We start from the raw sequence: 18,250 nt of genomic DNA, 5'->3' as shown, positions 1-18,250 counted from the left end.
CTCTATATGTCTTCCATGTCTCTTATGTATTTATTTATGTGCCTTACATACTCGGTACATTATTTGTACTGACGTCCCTTTTGCTTGGGGATGCTATGTTTCATGCCCGCAGGTCCCGATAGACAGGTTGAGAGCCCTCCAAGTAGGCTACCAGCTCAGTGGAAGATGTTGGTGCGCTCCATTTGCTTCGGAGTTGCTCGTTTGGTTAGTATGATTTAGACGTGTATTATTTGGTATGGCAGGACTCTATCCCAACCTTTATGACATTTATGTATTATTAGAGGCTTGTAGACATATGTCGTGTACATAAAAGAATACGGCCTTGTCGGCCTATGTTTTAAGTTTATAAAGGATCATGTTGGCCTATTAGGCTCGTATGTCATGTGTATATGATGATATAATAAGAAAGATATGTTACATTGGTACTCGATTGAGTAAGGTACCGGGTGCCCATAGCGGCCCATCGATTTGGGTCGTGACACATGAAAAGTTTACTTTAGTAGTGTGGAACTTGACTTAGGTCGTAATTCTATTCCATTAACGTAACAAGAGAATGATATGATTGTGAATTAAAGAGGTAACTAATTTTTATATGAGAATGTAAATGATTTGATTAAGGAAACCAAGGTTGTGTCCCTGTCAATGGAATGTAATGATATCGGTGTTAATATGATATATTTCTAATGGAAGATCCTTTGATATGCAAGTGATTTCTAAATGACTACCCAATATTTTTCAATTGTTGGGTAGTATTTTCCCTTTATGACTTTTCCAAATATGAAAGAATTACAATTTAAGAACAACCAATTTATGCCAAGTAGAAGCCACTTATTCCTAAGTGATTCAATTAAACAAGAGTCTTGAGTTCTTGATATTCAATTCTACCAAACCCTAACTCACTTTTTCAAGAAAACAAAGAGAAAATGGAATAGATTAATGTTTGCAACCACCAACCATAAATAAAGAACAAGAATTGAATAAACATCAACCAATTTATATATATATATATATATATATATATATATATATATATATATATATATATATACACAATGTTAAACACTCATTAGCATTACACTCATCTAGGGTCCACAACCTTAGTATTTAAAACTAGCTACTCATGCTAAAATACAAGAACAAAGTATTTAATAAAGCCATAAAGCTTACAAAAGTGCAAAATTCCTTCTTCACAACCTTCCAAATAAATGGATTATTTAATGCTCTCTAAGTAGGACCTTGTTTCATACTTGAATGTCCCACAAAAACCCCAGTTATTCTCTTTATAGTGGACCAAAAGTCGTGGTCAAAATCGGACAAAAATACCCCTTCAGTTAGCTTATGCGATCGCATAATGGTCGCAGACCAATTATGCGGTCTTCATATTCTTCATTCCATCACATACTTACTAAGCTCCCAGTTCTTACTTCAGTCTCATACCAATTATGTGGTCCGCATATATGTTATGTGACTGCATATGCCATCGCATATCATGGTGAGAAATTTCTTCTACTGGAGTTATGCGGCCGCATATTTTCTTCTTCATTTGGCCAATAAGTCTGTCCCTGTTTGCGATCACCATTTGAATTATGCAATCCGCATGTCAATTATGTGGCCGCATACTTGCAGCATATCCATTCTTTTGCGACCTTTTGATTTCTTTTCCATATTTTCAGGTCTTCAAGATCATGCACAACAAAACAACCAAACTTGATCAGAATTAAATAAAAATGCATTAAAAGACGAGTTAAAATCTAAGCAATTGGTATCAATTGTGCCAAAATTCTATGGCACATTAGGAGGCTAGTTTGAAAGACAAAGTTGTGGTTGAGCTTTGAGTGGTCCTTGAAGCGAGGTAAATGTTGTGTCTAATCTTGAATTGAGGGAATTAGGAACCTTTGGACTATTTGTTATGTGATTCTCATGAGAGAGGCGTATATGTGAGGTGATGAGTGCTTATACGCTGCCAAATTATATGTTTTCCCTGATTTACCGCCTTTCCTTAATTGTTTCCCTTCCTGTCTTAACTGTTATATGCTCTACATGCTTTCCATGCTTAACTACTACCTGTTACTCAATATATTCTCCCGTTAGTGATGTTATCTCTTTTCATAATTTTACAAATCCCTGCTATTTGCTTAACTTGACTTGATTTCACCTTAAAATTGTAAATTGCTAGATTGGTCTCGATATGTAGTACTATTTGTGTAGATCCTATGTTGAACAAGGCTTCCCTATTGGTTCAGTTTGGTATTTATTGATCGTAAAGGCTTTGTAGTTTCCACTGTTGATTTGACTATGTACATAGAGTGTTTGGTACTGATATGGTAGGATTGGGTTATGTGCCGCAACTTGTGTAATAAGGGTGGATTGATATGGTTGAATAAGGGTGAATATGTTTATACAGTATGATTGTTTTGCATGCCTCAACAGGTGAAATAAGGTTGGATTGATATGCTGAAATATAGGCGAATTATGATATTAATATTGATATATGGTGGGATCGTGTTGCGCGCAACAACAAATCTATAATATTTACTATTATTGATATTGTTACGGTGGAATAAGGGAGGATTATGTGTTGTTTGGTGGGATCGGGTTGCGCGCCGCAATAACTTATATGTTTCCATTTCCTGAGTTGCGTTGTTCTCAGTATCATTATTTGAACTGGTAAAGATTGGAAATTCTGGACGACACTGGTGTATTTTTGAGGCTGTGGTTATCAATTTCTGTTGGCTATTTAAATTATGTTAAATATTTCTATTATTCTGCCATTATTATATATTGTGTACAAGTTATAGTGTAGGTGACGCGCCTTAGCCTCGTCACTACTTCATCGAGGTTAGGCTCAGCACTTACCAGTACATGGGGTTAGTTGTACTAATACTGCACTCTGCATACTGTGCAGATTTTGGAGTCTGTCCCGACGGCAGCTACTAGAGAGCTCGGATCGGACAGCTTATGGAGACTTGAGGTACAGCTGCACAACGCTTGCAGCTCCTAAAGTCCCCTTCTTGTTCTTATTTAGCCGAGTATCTTCTTTTCGGATATCTTTATGTTATTTCAGACCTTTGTATGTAGTATTCTAGCAGCTCGTGCACTTGTGACACCAAATTTAGGGATTGTAATATACGTTTGGCAGTTTTATCTTCCGCATTAATATTTCAGTTATCTCTTGTTATTTAATTCAACTGTTAAAAATGGATAATATGTTCTAACATTGGCTTGCCTAGCAAGTGAAATGTTAGGCAATATCATGGTCCTGATGGTGGGAATTCTAGGTTGTGACAAGTTGGTATTAGAGCACTAGGTTACATAGGTCTCCCGAGTCACGAGCAAACTTAGTAGAGTCTAGAGGACCGGTACGAAGACGTCTGTACTTATCTTTTAAAGGATATGGAGTTAAGAACATTTTCACTTCTATTCTTCTCTATCGTGCAATTTTTATTCTATCATTGCTGATTGAATCCTTCTATTCTGTTCTCTCGCAGATGGTGAGAACATGCACTGCATCTTCAGTTGAGCTGCAACAAGAGCCCTTAGTGGTAGTTCCTAGGGGTAGAGGATGAGGTTGAGGCCGTGCCAGAGGTAGAGGCAGGGGTAGAGCTCAGCCCAGAGCTCGAGTAACAGCACTAGCAGCGGAGCCTCAGGTGGAGTATGACAAGGAGGCTCCAGCTTAGACCATTCCAGCAGGACCAACTTAAGTCCCATAGGGGTTTATCGCCACCCCGGTACTTCAGGATGCTTTGGTCCGTTTAGTGGGCCTCATGGAGAGTGTGGCACAGACCGGCACATTTATTGTAGCACCAGCCATCTCTTAGGCTGGGGTAGGAGCACAGGCTCCCACTACTCACACTCCAGAGCAGATGGCTCCCAAGTTTCAGACTCCAGCAACTCAACCCATTGGGATAGTTCAGCCAGGTGTTGCGGCACAGATCGATGATAGATCGGCTATGTCTTCTGAGGCTTTATGTAGATTGGATAGGTTTAACAAGCTTTTCCAAGCTCACTTCAGCGGTGTATCTTCAGAGGATCCCCGAGACTATCTGGACAATTGTCATGAGGTGCTACGGAACATGGGATAGTAGAGACCAATTGGGTCGACTTTGCTGCATTTCATTTGTCAGGTTCCGCCAAGAAATGGTAGAGGGATTATATGTTGACTAGACCAGCTGGGTCGCCTGCTCTTACTTGGGACCAATTCTCTCCGCTATTTCTTGAGAAGTTCCTTCCGATCACTCGGAGAGAGGACTATCGGAGGTAGTTCGAGCATCTGCAATAGGGTTCTATAACTCTCACTCAGTATGAGACTCGATTTGTGGATCTAGCCCGTCATTCTATTCTTCTACTTCCTACCGAGTGAGAGAGGGTGAGGAGGTTTTTTGAGGGACTTGCACATCCTATCAAATTACAAATGGCTAAGGAGACTAGGAGTGAGATTTCTTTTCAGGCGGCAGCCAATATTGCCAGGCGAGTCGAGATGGTACTAGCTCAAGGGAGTGGTCAGAGATCTGACAAGAAACCTCATCATTTTGGTGGATTCAATGGTGCCTCGTCTGGAGGCAGGGGTACTTTTGGTAGATTCCATCCTCCTATGTCATATCAGTCAGCACTTAAGGCATCCCATAGTACTTTAGGGAGACGTGGCTCTTATGTGCCTCATTCTGGGCAGCCAGCCTACAGTGCACCGCTAGCTCCTATCAGTGAACCTCCTATTCAGAGTTATTATCGTGGTCGTTTGGCCCATCTGAGTCAGTCTCAATTTCAGCAGCCACATCATCAGGATGGATGTTTTGAGTGTGGTAGTTTTGGGCATATCAAGAGGACTTGTCCAAGATTGTTGGGCGGAGTGCCACAACAGAGTTCTTGTGCCAAGATTCCGACATCGGTTGCATCACTGCCCGCTTATGCAGATAGAGGTAGGGGCCAAGGAGCCAGAGATAGAGGTTAGGCCGCTAGAGGTGGAGGTCAGGTCATTAGAGATAAAGGCCAAGTCGTCCAAAAGATATGGTTCAGAGTGCTAGGGCACAGCCCTATGCTTTTCCAGCCAGGCCTAAGGCTGAGTCATCTGACGAGGTTATCACGTGTATGGCTTTAGTTTTCAGTATAGATGCCTCAGTTCTATTTGATCCGTGTTCCACTTATTCCTATGTGTCATCCTATTTTGCTTCATATTTGGTTGTGCCTCGTAATTATTTAAGTGCTCCCGTGTATGTGTCCACCTCTGTGGGAGATGCTATTGTTGTATATCACATTTATTGTTTGTGTGTGGTTAACATTAGGAATCTTGAGACTCGTGTAGATCTCCTACTTCTCAATATGGTCGATTTTCATGTCCTTTTGCAGATGGATTGGTTGTTACCTTATCATTCTATATTGGACTGTCACGCTAAGATGGTGACCTTAGCCTTGCTGGGGTTGCCTCGATTAGAGTGGAGAGGGACTCCAGGCCATTCTACCAATAAGGTTATCTCTTATGTGAAGGCTCGGCATATGATTGAGAATGGGTGTCTATCTTATTAGGCTTAAGTTCGTGAATCTAGTGTGGAGATTCCTTCCATGGATTCAGTACCGGCCGTTCGTGAGTTTCCAGAGGTGTTTCCTACAGATTTGTCGGGGATGCCACCCGAAAGAGATATTGACTTCTGTATCGATTTGGCTCCGGGCACTCAACCTATTTCCATTCCGCTATACTGTATGGCCCCGTCAGAGTTGAAAGAATTTGTAACGACCCGGCCGGTCGTTTTAAGAATTTATGCCCCGACCCCCAATTAATTGCTTTCCCCGTGTTTGTTTCTGCTATTTTGATTTGTTGAGATCATTCTGACCTCACGCGATCGCGAAGAGAATCTATCCACTCCACAGCTGCCTCACTTCTTCTTCGCGAAAGCGGCATAGCCCTCGCGTTCACGATTCAACCTTCCACCATTACTACGTGTTTGCATACCTATTCTCGCGAACGCAAAGAAAAAACTCTCTCTGCCTCAGCTAAGCCTACACAATAGCGAGCCTCCTCACGTGATCGCAAAGAAGGAATGTCTGCAACAGAAAAACCAGAAAATTTGTTCTTTCTCCAGTCCAAAAATGATCCGTTGAGCATCCGAAACACACCCGAGGCACCCTGGACCTCAACCAAACATGTCAACCAATCCTAAAACATGATACGAACATAGTCCAACCCTAGAATCACATCAAACAATGCTAAAACCATGAATCACCCTCCAATCCAAACCTAAAGAACTTGAAATTTCAAGAATCCTACAACCGATGCCGAAACCAACCAAACCAAGTTTGTTTGACCGCAAATTTTGCACACAAGTCACATTCAACACGATAGAGCTATTCCACCTTTCGGAATCGAATTCCGTCCCCGATATCAAAATCTCACTATCGATCCGGAAACTTCAAAAATTCAACTATCGGCATTTCAAGCCTAAATAAGCTATGGACCTCATTGCTCCGACTACGGAATTATATTTCGAGGCCGTCTTTACATTGCTCCGACTACGGTTCAAGTTCTAAAGCTTAAGCCATTATTGAGGGGCTAAGTGTCCCAAAACGATCCGAAACTCACAATGAACTACGATCGCGTAGGCCTGAGCAGAGCAAGCATCACATTTGCATGGGGAGTTATGCGTTCGCATAAGGTAAATCTGGGATCCAGCGAAGTTATTCTTCACTATCGTGTGGGAGCTTTCGCGATCGCGATTAAGGTCGCGTCTGGGCAAAACATAAATTTCAAAATTGAAGGTTTTGAGTTCATATCACAAAATTGAATTGGGAGCTCGATAGGAGATGAATTTTGGAGAGATTTTCGAAGAAAGTTTGCGAGTAATGATTCCTAACTCCTTTTTTCTTATGAACCATAATTCTAAACATGAATTCATCATCTAATTTTGGATTTGGGTTGAGAAATTAGGGAAAATTTGAGAAAAGTTCTTAGGCCTAATTTTGGGATTTTGATCAAGATTTTGGTATCGGATTGGAGTGATTTTGGTATGGTTAGACTCATGAGTGAATGGGGGTTCATAGTCTGTAACTTTTACTCGATTCTACGACGTGGGCCCGGGGAGGATTTTTGGCCGTTTTTCTATTTTCTTGTCTTAGCTTAGATTTCATTAGCTAATTAGTTGTTTGTAGTTGTACTTACATTATGATATTAATTTGATTAGATTTGGGCCTCCCGGAGTTGGATACTTGTGGCAAGAGCGTGATTTTGGATTGATTTTGAGCTGGTTTGAGGTATGTGTGCCTAACCTTGTGAGGGGAAACTCCCCTTAGGATTTGGTACTGTTGTTATATGAGTGTCGTATACGTGAGGTGACGAGTACGTACACGTGCTAATTGTTGAAAAACTCGTTTTCATAATGTAAACATCTGTATTTTTTTCTTGTAACTAAGCAATACTTGAAAGTACAAGGGGGGTGAATTGTATATTTTTAAACTTAATCTCTATTAGTTGACTGGTTTTCAATTAGTCGACTAGATGCAATAACTAACAGTTGTAATAGCAGAATATAAGATGCTGAAATTAAATGCAGGAATTTAAGGCACCAAAATTTTTATACTGGTTCGGATTAAATGTGAATCCTAGTCTAGTCCCATTGGGTTGCAAGGGAGTTCTCTTTAGTGAATGCGTTTCTTCGAGTACAATGGAAATGATGTGATAGCTCAGTTCTTATATCACTCGTCTCTTTTGATACAATGCCTCACCAGTGTTATTCTCTCTTTCTTCTCTAACTTGTTATACAGCAGATCTTAGAGAGCTACAATGTTTTTTACAATAGAACAAAGAGGGGGTATTTGGTTCGATCAAAGTATGTCTAGCTAAGGTGTGATTACAGGTTTAAATACTTTGAGAGAGAGGCTTGAATTCTGAAGAGATTTGCCAACTCAAGAGATTTGATCCTTGGAAAGAGATTGATTCTTTCCAAGAATAAGGTTGTTCTTCAATGGCTCTGTTGAACTCGGAATCTTGATCTTCTATATTTAGACACTTGATGAATATTCAGTGAGATCTTGATTTATCTGATTCCTTGAGTTTAGCTATGATTGATTCCATATGTATCTTTTGTGATTTCGTCTTCCTTTAATCGCGTCCCTTGATTTTGTCAGTATCTTCAAGATTGATTGCTTCTTCCTTTAATTGTGCCTATATTCCGTCAATCCTATAACTCAATCCATACGTTTCCATACGTTCCTTTATCAATGATTTTGCCAATCCAAGAGTTCCTACACAAGAAGCAAATATATTATTTTCATCATTAAAATTAGATCTAACAATCTACCCCTTTTTGATGATGACAATATAATATATGTATAAATACCAGTTGACTTCCCTGTAGTTCGCTCCCCCTCAATGGGAACAGCAAGTAATTTGAGGTGCATGCAGTCGACTACATCAGTGGACTTCTCTATAGTTTACTCCCCCTCGATAGGAGCAGTGAGGGCTTGAGACACATGTAGTCAACTTCCTCAAGGAGTTCCATAGTTGACTTGATATGTACCTGCATACAATACATAGATGTACCTGCACATAATATATATATCCTTTTTCCCCCTTTTTGACATCAGCAAAGAGGGAATAACACAAAAGCATGCATAAACAGAAACCATAGCAGAATGTACTGGTAGTGTTAGAGCATAGCAAGGAAAAAAAAGAAAAATATCCACAGACTGATATCTCAGTCCAAAAACAGCACAGCAAAAAATATTATCTTAAACTTCCACACTGACAACGTAGAAAATAAGTAAGAGTGTTGCATACGGCCTCTTTTAGTTGATCAAAGTTGGCATTGGCTGAGACACTCATTCCATCAAGCCTGTCATGAACCTCCTTGAAAGACTTGACGGCGTTTTCCCTAACTCTCAGAACTGCAACACGTATTTTGGAGACATCAGACCCTGTTTCCTTTGAGATAGCATGAATGGTACCAACATTGGACTGGGTGGCAATGAGGAGATCCTTGATTGTAGCGAGATCTTTCCCAATGGTGCTAATTTTCTCAGACAGGTCTGATCCACTAAGGCTAGGATAAGAAGCAGAAGGTTTGGGCTTGGGGTCTATATGGGCAGTCATGACATCACTCTCTTATTTCTTGACCCATGAACCCTTCACGCACACATACCCCATACTTGCAAAGGCTCTGGAGTTGTATGATTTTGAAACAGTGGTAAAAGAGTATGTAGAGAGGGAAATATTGTGGGCTTCCAGAATGTGGGTGATCGCCATTCCATAGGGTAGACTTGTGGGATCTTCGGCACTTTCAATAATGAAATTGATAACCCAGGAGGACAGCTTGATTTTGAGTTTGGTCACAAGACAATAGACCATAAAAGTGTTTCGTAGAGAGAAGGTTGAGAAAGAACCAGTACGGGGAAGCAGAGTAGTTGCCACAATGTGAGCTAGAACATGAGTTTCAAAACTAACATCACTAGGACCTAGTTTGTTTGTAAGTAATTCAGATGGACACTTAGCAATACATCTTTTAGCTTGATCAAAATAAATTTCAAAGTCATCAGGCCAGGAATTTTTAAAGAGCATAGGGAAACCAGAACACTTGCACTAAAAGATCGAATCAAACAAGGAATAGTCAAGAACAATACGCTTTCCTAGTACTAAGGACTCCAACTTATCAGACCTACTGGAATGAAGATTTGCATAGAACATTCATACTAGAGGTTCATAGACTTTAGGAGGAGGAACAGAAAAGAACTTGGACCACCCTTGATAAACAAAAAGGTCCTTGACCTTACAATTTAGGGCTTCTATGTCATCAAGGTCGACTACCCTCCCATGAGCAATAGGCTTGTCTGATAGGGCAAAAGAGGTCCCTGTTAGGAGAATCCCAGAAATTATGTTCCGAATCAAGGGAACTGGAGAGGTCAACTTTTGATTTCTTTGGAGGTGAGGAGACAGGGGGTTCTTCCATGGGTCTTTTACCCAGGGATTTTTCTCCTAAGGGTTGAGAATGATCGAAGAATTTCACCTGAGAAGAGGCAAACCCCTTAGAGTGATCGAACCGTAGGTCTACCTGTTCAGGGGGTTGAGAAGGGGGTTTTCCCTTGGAGCGGGTGCTCTTTCTAGTGGAGGCAGAAGGGGTTTTGGATTGTTTAGCCATTGTGGGAGGTTGGTGGAGAAGCAAGATTTCGGAGAAGGGGTATGAGGGCGATAGAGACAATGGATATTGATATGAGAAGACAACATAAAAAGGGTTTTCTAACGGTTGAGTACAGAAAAGGAAAAGGCATCAGTTGATCAGACGCGATGGTTGGTTTTCCTTTTTTGAGTTCTGTGAATGATGTGAAAAAGAGAAGAGAAAGGAGGGAAAACGGAGGCGTAATTAATGCGTAAACAGAAAATGTGGACTCTTTTAAATATAAGATTAAATAATGACACAAAAGTCCTACTATTAGCTATTAATGCAAATAATGCCAAGAAGTTTTCTAAGTGAACAGAATATTTCTTCTAGTAATGGCTTGGTAAAGATGTCCGCTAGTTGATCAGCTGTTCCTACAAAGGATATTTCTATATTTCCCTTAAGAACATGATCTCTAATGAAGTGCTGCTTGATATCTATATGTTTTGCCCTAGAATGATGAACATGATTTTTTGAAAGGTAAATAGCACTTGAATTATCACAAAAAATTTGTATAGGTTTAAAAGAAAGTTCATAGTCACCTAGTTGATGGGACATCCACAGTAATTGTGCAAAACATTGTCCAATAGCAATATATTCAGCTTTAGTCGTAGATAATGCAACCGATGCTTGTTTTTTACTGTTCCAGGGTATCAATGCCTTTCGAAGTAATTGACAAGTACCATTTGTGCTCTTTCTATCTTCTTTATCACCTACAAGGTCAGCATCTGAAATACCTTCTAATTTAAAAGAGTTAGAGCGAGGATACCATAGTCCATGGGAGATAGTCCCAATGAGATATCCAATGATTCTCTTTACTGTAGTCAGTTGAGATTCCTTAGGAGTTGACTGAAACTTGGCACATTTACACACACTGAACATAATATCCAGTCGACTTGTAGTCAGATACAGTAATGAGCCAATCATTCCACGATACTTAGCTTCATCGACAGGGATTCTCTGTTCATCTTTGTCTAGACTCGTTGAAGGACTCATTTGTGTACCAATAGATTTTGCATTGCTCATGCCAAATTTTTGAATCAGTTCCTTTATGTATTTTGTCTGACATATAAAGGTTCCTTCCTCAGATTGTTGAATTTGGAGTCCAAGAAAGAATGTTAGCTCTCCCATTATACTCACATCAAATTCACTTTGCATAAGATTTGAAAATTCCTTGCACATAAGAGGGTTCGCACTACCAAATATAATATCATCTAAATAATGAGATTACCTTCTGATGATCTTTTAATAAATAATGTAGCGTCTACTTTACCTCTTGTGAAGCCATGATCAATAAGAAAAAGAACTAAGCCTATCATACCATGCTCGTGGAGCTTGGTTTAGTCCATATAGTGCCTTAGTGAGTTTATATACATGGTAGGGAAACTTTGAATCTACAAACCCAGGCGGTTGTTTCACGTATACTTCTTCTTTAATAAATCCGTTCAAAAAGGCACTTTTGACGTCCATCCGAAACAACCTAATGAAAATAAGAAAATAATAATAAAAAGAACTCATAATTTTACAGTTCCAGAAAATGAAATTGAATTCTATGAAGATAAACTTGAAAGTTATCAACACAGAAAAGAAATAAATCTGAGAAATATAGAAACCATGGAGACTAGTATGTTTACTATTACTTTCTTGTATGTACTTATTGTCTAATAATTCCTTTATATGCATTTTAAATTCTGTTAAATCATTAAAATTGTATTTTAAAGGTTTTGTGTTATTATGCTACTTTCATCTATTAGTTCAATCTTTATTTTTGTTTTATGTTTTTCCCATCCTCGGAGTGGATTATCATTATATAGTAATTCTAATTTATCTTGTAGTAATTTTATTTTATTTATTGAGAAATTGATTATTTCTATATTATGGTTGCTTTGTATTACATTTTCTAATTTTTGGGTAATCTTTTCACTTCCTTTAATCCAGGGTGTTGTTTTTCTTACTTTATTATTTACTATGAACTAGATTTATATTCAGATTAATGATCACATATCAAGTTAATAAAATCTGTTTATAAATGAAACATAACACTTTTCATTATATAAGATTCTATAACACTCAGAAATGGAAACTTCTTAAAACCCTCAGTAACATAAATAGAAAAATAGATTGTGTTAAACACAATATTAAAACCTGCAAAGACATAATTAGATATAATAGATTGCGTAATAAAGTTTTATTAACTATAGAAAATGAAATTGAATTCTCTGTTTTAGCATCTCTAATTCTTTTTCTAATTCTGTTATTTTAGTGTTTTTTACTTCCTCTATCTGTTGTATTTTTTCTTTCGCTTGCTGTTGTATTTCTTTAATCTCTCGTTTTCTATCTATTTCTTCGTTTTCTTTTGTTATTCTAACCATGGCGGTTAAACTATCCTCTAGTTTTACAGTTTCTTTTTCTAACATTAAGTTTAGGTTATTTCCTATTTTTTTATATCTTCTTCCTAAGTTGGAAAATATTATTGTTATTTTTAATCCTTCTGGATTCTCATATGTTTTCTCTTCTAGTGCGAATTCTTCTTTATTCATCTTTTATCCTTTAGATAACAAACATATTTATATTCTGTTTTAGATATTATATCGATTAATTTAGACAGCCTAGCTTTGTTTATTTTTGTGATACTTAAGTATTCATATTCTATGTATAGTTTCTTTAGTTTCTTTCTAATTTTCTGCGATTTCTTAGTTATTTTAATTGTTTCACTGTTTTGCGGGTTTGTACTATTAATGTCAGTGTTATTTTTCATGATTTGCTTCTTAATATAAATGTTTATTTTCCATAGCTCTGATACCAATTATTTGAGGGGTCATGTTTAATACTGAGATGTATATCTGTTGATACATATATCCATGGTTTCTATATTTCTCAGATTTATTTCTTTTCTGTGTTGATAACTTTCAAGTTTATCTTCATAGAATTCAATTTCATTTTCTATAGTTAATAAAGCTTTATTACGCAATCTATTATATCTAATTATGTCTTTGCAGGTTTTAATATTGTGTTTAACACAATCTATTTTTCTATTTATGTTACTGAGGGTTTTAAGAAGTTTCCATTTCTGGGTGTTATAGAATCTTATATAATGAAAAGTGTTATGTTTCATTTATAAACAGATTTTATTAACTTGATATGTGATCATTAATCTGAATATAAATCTAGTTCATATAGATCTAATATATCTATTTCTTGTGATACAATTAGTTCTGTAAATGCTTGTTCCATTACATATATTATTTCAAAAGTAACTAAAATATCATAAATTTTTCTTTTAACATCGTTATTAAGTCTGTTAAAGATATATAATATAAGTATTTTGTACTCAATATTTTCTTCTAATAAATACGTGTGGTTGTGGTTGTTCATTCAGATTTACTATTTATCCTTATCATGTATTTACTAAACATATTCCCTCTAACCTCTTTGTTTATCATAGAGTTTATCATATTTTAATAAGTTATACTGAACAATCTTTTCTGGTCACTACCATATTTTTCATGCTTCAAGCATTTACCCTAACAGCGCCTCAACTCTGTGTACTCCCCTAAATGGCTTCCTTGCCTACTGGTTTCCACTTTAGGATGGCATAGTCTGGGCTTAACTACTCTCAGCATTATTAGACAGGCAAACTTTCTCAAGATGTTCTTTATAACAGTACTATAACATGATAAACAATTATGATATTCAAGAGATTATAAGGAATATATGAGTTTAGTTAAACATGATTATGAATAAACTTACCTGGTTTTGTAACTCGTTTGAATGCTCCATAGCTTTCAGAAGTTTGTATATAATCAGATATTTTATTGAGAGAAGATAAGAGAGAGAGAGAGAGTGAGGATGAGGATGTCTGAGGCTGTCCTCCCTTCCTCTGATTTACAAAATATATAGAAAATTTAAACGACTCCTACTGTTCATGAACGACCTTTACTGTTCATGAATGTGACTCATACTATTTACTTTACGACTTTTTTACATGACTCTTACTATTCATGAACGACCTTTACTGTTCATGAATGTGACTAGTACTATTTACTTTACGACTTTTTTACATGACTCTTACTATTCATGAACGACCTTTACTGTTCATGAATGTGACTAGTACTATTTACTTTACATTATGTGTTTCCAGTAGCTGTCTTCTTCTTTTGTCTTCTTGTTGATACCTTCATTCTAGTTGGACTTTTGGTACATAGTTATCATCTCCGTTGCACTTTGAACATATGTGGTCTGGATATTTGTGTCCTACTAGTTTGCAGTATCTTGTTAATAACTCGTTTGAAATAAATTCTTTTTTCAATGCTCTGGTAGTTGGTTGCATTTCTGGCTTTAATAATGATAAAATCCATTTCTGGACTTCATCCATATCTCCTTGTCGTAGTTCCTTTGAGTTGGCATATATCATTAACTGGTCTCTGGAATAGTAGCTCCAGATAGCATTTCCTTGTAGATAATTGTTAGCTAGTTCTTGAATAATAGTTGCTATACCAATTATTCTTTTATTGGCATAAAAACTTGGTATCTCCATTTTCTGTATCTCCGGTTGTTTCTCTATCTCTTCCGGTATTATCATATCTCGTGTTAGTCCTATCTTTATCACCTGTATTATGGGTTTTATTTCATCATATAGTATTTCCGCTGGTGCTGTATAGAATTTGATGAAGAATAGGTTGCCTTTTGTAATTCTCTTGAAGGTGACAAATGCTTTGTATAGCTCTGGTATTCCAATTATTTCTTCTCCGTCGTGGGTATATACTGTGCTAAGTAGTCCGTAGTTGTAACATGTCTTTACTAGGTTTGCTTTTGTTTTTGGCTGGGCTATAAGCCTATTATATCCCTGTAGTTTTTGGGTTACATAATCCTGTGTTGGATCTGTAGTAGTAGTTGATCTAGGGTTTAGGTTCAAGAATGTCTGAATTTTATATATATTCTCAATATATGTTTGAGTAATATGGTTATATACCTTTTTGTTGTGGTGTAGGCTATTGGCATAGGTTGTAGTTTGTGGGGCTATAACTATTGCTTCTCTTGGCTTTTTTTATGTAAATGGCTTATCAAATACGTTGTTTAGGTTTACATTGATATGTGGCTTTTTGTTAACTTGTTTGCTTGTACCTGCAACTGTATATAAAGCAACTGTGTTATGGGTTTTTTGGAGTTTCCCAACGTCTCCTTCTAACTCTGGAAGTTTAGAGTCTTCCGATTGACTTAGTTCCGCATTTTTATAGTCATGCTACTGACTTAGCTTGCTTTCCTCTAGCTGTTGTAATCTTTTTCCCATACCATCCATCTGTAAAGATAGAGTAGTAAGGATTGTAAATATGTCTTTTGATTCTTGGCTTTCATCCGTTTGGGTACCTTTGTCTTAATAGGTAGTCTGCAATAACATTCTTGTCAGTTCGTATTACTTCAATTGTAAATGTAAAATTTTGTATATTCAATACAAGTCTCCTTATTTCCTTTGTAGTTACTGAATCCTGTACTTTCCGTGTTATCCACTATTTTACTTGTGTATTATCTGTTCTTACTATAAATTTGTTATAAACAATATATGGCTCAAATGCTAACAAACATTTATATAATCCAAATAGTTCTTTCCTATTTATCTCCCATTTTAATTGTGGTTCCGTGTATGATCCGGAATAATATCTACAATGGTGTTTAATTTTTTCATTATCATATTTATATTTTAGAACTCCTCCGTAGTTGTGATCACTAGAATCAGTTTCTACAATATATGTAAACTGTTTCTTTTCATCTGGAAAATATAGTTTTGGTAATTTTTTACACATATTTTTTATCTTCTGTATATGTATTTTATCTTTTTCGTCAAAATGATATTCTATATCCTTTTTTAATTTTTTCTGTAATGGTTTTAAGTTTTCTGCTAATTTAGGAATATATTCTCTTACTTGGTTAACCAATCCTAAAAATGATTGTAACTTCTTTTTTGTATCAAGTGTTTCATCTAAGTTAATTATTTTTTGTACTATATGGGTTTGCATTTTTATTCCGTTTTTGTCTATTTGTATACCTAAAAATTCTATTTGATTTTTCATTACTTCTGATTTCTTTTTACTTAAACTTATTCCTGATATTTCTACAATGTGTATGAATTTTTCTAGTAGTTTTATATGTTCGTTCTCTGTTCTAGAATATAGCAATATATCATCTATATATATTATACAATTTTCTAATTGGTTGAAGTAATTATCCATAAAATGTTGATACCTACCTGGTGCATTTTTATATCCAAAAGGTAATACGTTCCATTCGTAAAATCCTTGTGGTACTGTGAATGTTGTTAACTTTTTAGATTCATCTTCTAGTTTTAAATGGTAAAATCCCGATTTACAGTCAAACTTACTAAAATAGTTATATCCTTGTATTTGTCTGATTTTTAGTATTTTATTTGGTATCGGATAATTATATGTTTTTGTTTTTGCATTTAAGTTTCTATAATCTATAACCATACGGCTTTTTCCTCGTTTTTGCTCACTATGCTTATTTACTATAAATGCCGGGCTAGTATGTTTACTATTACTTTCTTGTATGTACTTATTGTCTAATAATTCCTTTATATGCATTTTAAATTCTATTAAATCATTAAAATTGTATTTTAAAGGTTTTTGTGTTATTATGCTACTTTCATCTATTAGTTCAATCTTTATTTTTGTTTTATGTTTTTCCCATCCTCGGAGTGGATTATCATTATATAGTAATTCTAATTTATCTTGTAGTAATTTTATTTTATTTATTGAGAAAATGATTATTTCTATATTATGGTTGCTTTGTATTACATTTTCTAATTTTTGGGTAATCTTTTCACTTCCTTTAATCCAGGGTGTTGTTTTTCTTACTTTATTATTTACTCTTTTTGCTCCTAATTTTTGTTTACACGGGGTAGTAAACCACCAATGTGTTTTTGTTATTATATGTGGGTATAATTTATCTAAAAATGGCATTCCTAATAATATATCTTTATTTATAAATTCATAACCATATATTTCTTCTATGGTCAGTATTTTATCCCATATTTGTATTTTTATATTCCTTGCTTTGTATGTTATCATACTTCCCTCATTATTGAATCCTGTTACTACTATAGGGGTTTTTAGCTTTTCCCATTTACTTTCTGGTAAACAATTATGTCTACACATGTTAGCTTCTGCTCCTGTATCCATCATAGTTGTATAGTATCTATTATAATATCCTTCTACTATTATCTTGGCAAGTATGTATATCTTTGGCATTCCTTGGCAAGTATGTATATCTTTGGCATTATATCAAAGTTTTTTTTATTATTATTTTCTTATTTACATAACTTATTGTTAATTGCCTATCTTCTAATTTATATGGTTTGACTTTTTCTAACCATTTTATTCCTAGTGTAATGTTTTTATCGCCTTGATATATTTTAAAATTTATTAATATTGGTATTCCTCCAATAATTAATTCTTTTTCAGTTGTTTCTTCGTTTTTTCTTAACGCTTTTGGTAGTTCTGAATTTTGCTGTTCTATTGTTACTATCTCTTGTTCTGGTATTAATTCTCTTATAACATAATTCTCTTCCTGTCCTGTATTTATTAGTATTAAATATTTTCTTTGGTCCATTATTCCTGTTATATAATAATGGTGTGGGTTTATTTCTTCTATTTTTTGTTCTATTAATTTTTGTGGAGTGGTATAATTTATTCTTCTTGATGTACTTCTTATGTACTTATTCTTGATGACGTTTCTGGCATTTCATTATTTATTCGTTTTGATGTGCTTAATCTTTCTTTTACTATTTCTAAATCTTCATCCATGTCCATTTCCGTATAACTGTAATCATTGTTGTCTATAACTGATACTATTCTTTCGAATGGATTTTCTATTTTATTTTATTTATTTTATTTTTAGCTGTTATCTTATGTTTTGTTGTTAAGACATATAGATTTTTACATCTTGCTGTGAATATTTTACTTCCTGGTGCTAATTCTATTCCAGACATTTTCCAGTATAGTACTAATGATTTATCTATATTTTTATCATCTACTGCTACTGAATAGTTAGCACTTATTATAAATTTAAATTTTTGGTATATTAAGTTACCTCTTACGGCA

This window comes from Nicotiana tabacum, chromosome 22, assembly GCF_000715075.1.
Source record: "Nicotiana tabacum cultivar K326 chromosome 22, ASM71507v2, whole genome shotgun sequence".
In the NCBI taxonomy this organism is placed as follows: Eukaryota; Viridiplantae; Streptophyta; class Magnoliopsida; order Solanales; family Solanaceae; genus Nicotiana; species Nicotiana tabacum.
This window is presented reverse-complemented; position numbering follows the sequence as displayed.